We start from the raw sequence: 6,518 nt of genomic DNA, 5'->3' as shown, positions 1-6,518 counted from the left end.
GGCTCTGCTCTGGGATCAGGTGGGGATGAATATTGTGCTCTGAAGCTGGAGAGGGCTGTAGGTTGGGTTTCACATGAGGTAGACTGCTGACTGTGCTGCCTTGTTGGGCAAGGTCATTGGCCAGGCTCTTTGGTTAGGAGGGCCTTCCAGCCTGATTATGCACTTGGGTGTGGCTAGGAACTGAAGTCCGGTAGGGTTTTCTGGTTCCTTCCTCAGGTGGGACTGAGGATATGCTTCATGATTGGACATGGTCACTGGCCATGCTTCCTGCCTGGGAGAGGCTGTAGGTTGCATTCAGCAATTGAGCCAGGCTTAGGCTGGGCTCTGCTGCTGGGTGGGGCCATAGACTAAGCTCCCATGCAGCCAGGGATGCTCTGGTTAGGCTTCCTTGTCTTGTCTCGGGGGACTGAACCCTATACTTAGCAGTTAGGTGGGGCTGCAAATTTGGTTTCCTGCCTCTCGGGGGTCATAAAACGGGCTCTACCTCTAGTAATGCTCACTGGCTGGTGACCTGAATCAGCTGAACTGTCCACCAACTCCCTGGCCAGACAGGTCCATCGTCTTGGCTCTGCGGATGGACAGATCCGCTGCCTGGGCTCTCTCGGTGTAACTAGCTGCAAGCACGGCTGTAGGACGCGCTACACAGTCGCCTGGGTTTTCTCGCTCGGCCTGGAGGCTATAGGCAGCGGTAGGTGGAGCTTCAAATTTGGTGGCTTGCCCAGGCAGGGAGTAGAACGGGCTCCGTGCAGGCACAGCTCAGTGGCTGGTGACCTGAACTAGGCCGAACTGCCCACCAAGCACCCTGGCCACACTGGTCCACCGCCACGGCCCTGCAGATGGCCTGAGCCACTCGCTGGGATCTCCGCTTGGTCGCCGCCGGGAGGAGCAATGCAGTCCGCCCAGATCTGAACGCCGGATGCGGTAGGTCTCATCCTCCCGCTCCTCCATTCGTGGGCTGATACTCGGTGGCCCAGCTCCACAGATTTCCCCGGTGATTCCTGTGAGGTGACACCCAACTGGAACTCCTGGGAAATGCCCCACGACACTGGGGAAGCTGGATGTCCGCCTTGGGCTTTCCCTTTCTCGCTGGAGCAACCGCAGACCTAGGAAAGCTGTCTCAGTTGGGCGCGGGCGAGGGGGCGAGGCCGGCAGAGGGGAGCCGCGTCTCTTTCCTTTCCAGCGCGCCTTCTCTGTCACTGTGGTCCAGGGCCTTGCTTCAGCCTCACCCCTGGGTTCTAGGATTTTCACAGTGGTGCCTTATCTGTGGATTGGTGCTAACTGGTCTTCTCCTGAGGGGGACCGAAGTCAGAGCGACCCGGGCCGCCATGTCGATGACGTCACGATCTGGACGCCACCTCTCTCGATGCTCTAGTTTGTGTTGAGCATGTTTTGTGCAGAAACAGGGGCATAACATTCAGTTAAAGGGGCTAGTCGTTCCGATGCAGAGAATTGTTGTAAACAGATTTAACTACGGTGTAGTTTTGTGACCAAATATAAGAGTGACAGTCAGGCATTGAAACCCTCCAGAAAAGAAGTGAGGAAACCTCTCCTGGTAAGGAGACCCAGGAAAAGTTGCAGAATTGACGAGGGAACAGATTCTGTGAAGAAATGGATTAGTATACATAAATATTTACAAGGACGACAAACCTATCAGACACTTTCTTACAGCGAATCAAACATTTGAGGTTGAAATTAGCTGGCATGGCATCTCCTTGACTTCTTGTCTTTTATCTGGCCTTCCCTCTTCCTTTGGTTGTTTCTGGGTAGCTCAGCATAAACACCCAGGAAGTAAAATCTCTGAAGGGCTTGTTCCTATGAAAAGGCAAGATTAAAGTAGATTCTTTATGCTTGGCCTTTTAATATGTTGCTAGTACAAAAAATTTATTCAGCCTTCAACAAATTTTTTCATGGCTTCCTCATTTCCCCTTCTTCCAACATAACTTCTGTTTCATGGTGAATGAAATCTTGCTTTCAGCAATTTAAAAGTAACTTCACCTTATCCACATGATTTTAGGGATCAGAGAAGAGGCCAGATTAAATATTAACCTTCAACTGTGTTGTTCATGCTGATACTCAGGCAAATCCAATTTTTCTGGGCTGATGTTTGGCAGGGGGGCCTATTTTTTGCAGCTAGAAGTTATGGAATTTATGCAAAGTTAAGGTCTGCTTTGTGTGAAATTAAATGATAAAATGAGCAGTAGAAACCTGGCAAGGTATTATTTTTTATTAACCAAGTGAAGAAAACTCCCTTTATTATAACCTTGGAAGCTTTTCTGTTCTTTTTTTTCTTCTACCTTTCTGTCACTCTGTCTTTTATTTGCTTTTTCATTTTAGTAGTGATAGGGAGAGGGGAGCAGGTGTTCCTAACTGTAAATCCTACCTCCCTGACGGGGTGGATAGGTTCTCTAAGATTTTTCTGACATCTTTGTGGATTGTCTCACAGCTATAGGACATTTTTTCCCCTATGTGATATATGGGTTGTGAAGTCACTGTGTCGACTATATTCAATACCTGGGGGTTATTGTGGGTTGTAGAAGAGTGTGTTATGACCACTGGGTACAATATAGTAGTATGACTCAGATTTCACTGACAAGTAGAATTGCATATTACGTTTGACCAATTCGAGTTAAGATTATTTTTTAATTCTTCTCCTGTAATTCACATACATCTCCCTTTTAAAAAATAATATTTTATTCTTCGTGGCTGGATCTGAAATTGCTTTCTTCTACAGAGCTCAAAGTTTATAGCATATTATTGTCATTTATCCTGAGCTGGTAGTAGCGTTATCTTTACTTTAATCACTGGCAGAGCTGGGGATCAGAGCTTTGGCACAATTTCTTGTTTTACCTTACCATTTGGCCTTCTCGATAGGTTTTTATATAACTTAACTTTTTCTTTTTTAAGTAATGTAAAATGTTTATTTTTTTAGAAAAAAGATCTACCTACCTTTTTCATAGAAGAAGAATGAGACAATAAAAAAATTAAGTTTAATAAACTGGTGGACTGACAATTCTAAACTTCTAGTAGGACCATATAATCATTTTTGCTGGCATTTTTTTTTTTTTTTCACTTTGAAAGACAGACATTATTAAGTTTCTGCTTTCTTAGAGTTTGGGTACTGTCACAATATTCTCTAGGCTTTCAGAAGTTTGCTAATGATTTAATCCAACTGTTTAATTACCCCCAAATTTAAGTTAGAATTAAACAAAAGTAATTTGATAATCTTTAACTAGATATATTCCAATTTTATAACAACAGATTCTTGGTTCACGTTTTGGCTGCTGTTCTGTTCCGAGAAGTAAATGAGCTCTTAGTGAAAATCAAAGTTAATAAAATGTTTAGCATTTAAAGAATTTTTATACCACCTCCTATTTAAAGTTTCTTTTCCCCTAAGGTACACTATATTTCTGAAGCGTTTTTTTATGCCTAATATGCAAAGATTCTCCAATCCCCATAGAAATTTCCTGCTGAAAACTTCCTGTGATGTGCTGCAAAGGGGCCTGTGATAAACGTAGTCTCTAATTCCTTATCTGTACTCTGGTCTCCTCTCTTGCCTTCCTTTTCTCACCGTTTCCTTTTCTCCTTGACCCCGAATTCTTTTCTTATCTGGCGGAACTGCTAGAATTCCTGCTGATAAGTCTCAGCTGGAGATTCTGTTTCCTGCAGAGGGCAGGAGATGTTGCAGCTACTCCTTGATTGATAAGAGGTGCAGAGCCCTGCTGAGTAGCTGCAATAAGCAAATCTCCGCTTCAGCGGAAGTGGGTGTTTTTAAGACATTGATCTCCACCTGAGGGTTTGCCTTACTTGTGAGGTGTCAGGAAGGATGACTTGGTGTACTGACATGGTCACTGGTCAATTTGTGGTTCTATCCACTGCGGAGTGATCATGCCAAGTTGGAAGGGGACCACTAAGGGCTGACGTTATGGCACTCAGTCATGATTTATGTTGATAGTAAGTACAGCTACGTTACCATCGTGGCCTTTATGTTGAGTTGTTTTTGTTATGACTATTATTGTTCAAGAATTGCATTTTCCAATTAATGGAAGTACTTTAGGTACATTATCTATAATAATCATTTTTAATGATAACAACGAATATGGAAATTAGGCCAGAGCATAAAATTAAGGATATTTGAATAATTATAGTGCAATCAAGTCAAAATTACTGACGTCTTTATTTGATGCAGGATTATGTGGAAAGCAGCACAAGAACATACGTGCTTTGGAAGTTGAAACTACATCACATTTTGACAGCATCACACATCTGCATAAATTACCAAGTAGTTTGGGTGATTTTTTTTTCCTCCATAAATCTTCAAGTAAAAATAATAGTTGTAAGGATGAATTTTGAACTAAACTGGAGTGAGTAAACCAATATTGCAAGTAACTTCTTAAACATATTTGCTCTTTGAAAGCATAGTGATGTAATCTATATCTGACATAGTGCCTAGGCAATAATGAAATATTGTTCTTAGTGTGTAAAGATGTGCCATCTGACCAAGAGAATTGACTAGAGGGAAATGTAATGAATTGAGTCAATGACGAAGCATATAAAATGTATTTGGGGGCGCCTGTCTGATTCAGTCAGTATAGCATGTGACTCTCGATCTCCTGGTTGTGAGTTTGTGCCCATGTTGGGGGTAGAGTTTACTAAAAAAAGGAAAAAAAAGAAAAAGAAAAAAATGTATTTGGTTGAAGGGGTTGGTAGATAAAACAAATATAGTTTTATATGTCAAATATTTCTTTATGCCATGTTAGCAATGGCATGTAATAACTCAGTGGATTTAGAAGCATATGCCTTGGTCAGTAATATATTTGATGATACAGATGGAATAAGGAGGAGTAGGTTATGTATGAAATATTCGACTGTCTTGAGGCCACAAACATGAAGTGGGTCAAGGACGTAATTGGAATAAGACCAAATGGGATAGAAGTCTAGGGTAAAGATGATCTGCATAGGTGCAGTTTCTTCAGTAAGTGACCTCTCTTTTCATGCTACTATATTAAAACATTATTGGAGATAACTGAACTGGTTATTTGAACTGGTTGTTCAAATAATGCCCTTCTCTCCAAAGATATCCACACTTTAATCCCTAGATCCTGTTTAATATGTTACATTACATGTCATAAAGGATTTTGCAGATGTAATTAAGGTTATGGATCTTAAAATAAGGAGATTATATTGGATTACCCAGGTAAACCCAGTGTAATCACATGAGTCCTTTAAAGCAAAAAAGAAGGTAGAAGAGTCAGTCAGAGAGAGGTGGCTGAAGAGGAAAACAGAGGGGATGCTATAGGTGAAGTCAGAGATTCCACGCATGAGAAAGGTCTGATATATTGTCTTCCGCTCAGAGATGCAAGGGCCCCTATGCAAAGATGGAAGGAGACCTCAAGAGCTAAGGATAGCCCCTCACTGACAGCCAGCAGAGAAATGGGGACTTCAGTCAGAAAATACCGTCTGAAAATATTAAGGAACTGGGTTCTGCCCAACAACCTGCATGAACTTGGAAGAGGATTCTTCCTAGACCTTCCTAAAAGCCTACTTTGCCAACGTTTTGATTTTGGTCCTGTGAAACCTGGAACAGAGAAACCAGTTGAGCCAATTTGGACTTCTTACGTATGGAACTGTGAGATAATACGTTTGTATTGTTTTAACGTTTTAAATTTGTGATTGTTAGGTCAGTGATAGAAACTAAGGCAGTAACATACAGTAAAATGCTCAGATTTTGAATTTACATCTTGATGAATTTTTCTCCATCTGTAGTCCCATGTAACCATCAAATCAAGATGGAATATTTCCAGATCCTTAAAAAGCTCCCTCGTGGGCACCTGGGTGGCTCAGTTGGTTAAGCGACTGCCTTCGGCTCAGGTCATGATCCTGGAGTCCCTGGATCGAGTCCCGCATCGGGCTCCCTGCTCGGCAGGGAGTCTGCTTCTCCCTCTGCCCCTCCCCCCTCTCATGTGCTCTCTCTCATTCTCTCTCTCAAATAAATAAATAAAATCTTTAAAAAAAAAAACAAAAAACAAAACAAACAACAACAAAAAAGCTCCCTCGTGCTCCTTTCCTGTCACTACCCTCTTGCTTGCCCTAGAGGTAATCACTATTTTGACTTCATTACCATAGGTTACTTTTGCCTGTTTTTGAACTTCTATCTAAAGGAATCATGTATGTACTCTTGTGTCTGGCTTGTTGTATTCGTTATATGTCTGTAAGGTTTTCCGTATTGCTGTCCATAGCAAGTTTGTTCTTTTTTATTGCTACACAGTAATATGCTTCTGCTGTGCAGCTTTGTAAATTGCTATTCATTGTATGACTATAGCACAATTTATTTGCCCATTCTGCTATTGATAGATATTTAGATTTGTTCTGGTTTTTGACCATTATAAATAAAGATGTTGATAAATCTGATTTCATCAATATCAGGAACTTCTGGTTACTGAAAGACACTATTAAGAGAATAAAAAGGCAAGTCTTAGACTGAGAGAAGATACTTGTAATGCATGTATCAACATAAGACT

The sequence above is a fragment of the Leptonychotes weddellii genome, chromosome 3, assembly GCF_054177405.1.
Source record: "Leptonychotes weddellii isolate Sample4059 chromosome 3, ASM5417740v2, whole genome shotgun sequence".
Classification (NCBI taxonomy): Eukaryota; Metazoa; Chordata; class Mammalia; order Carnivora; family Phocidae; genus Leptonychotes; species Leptonychotes weddellii.
This window is presented reverse-complemented; position numbering follows the sequence as displayed.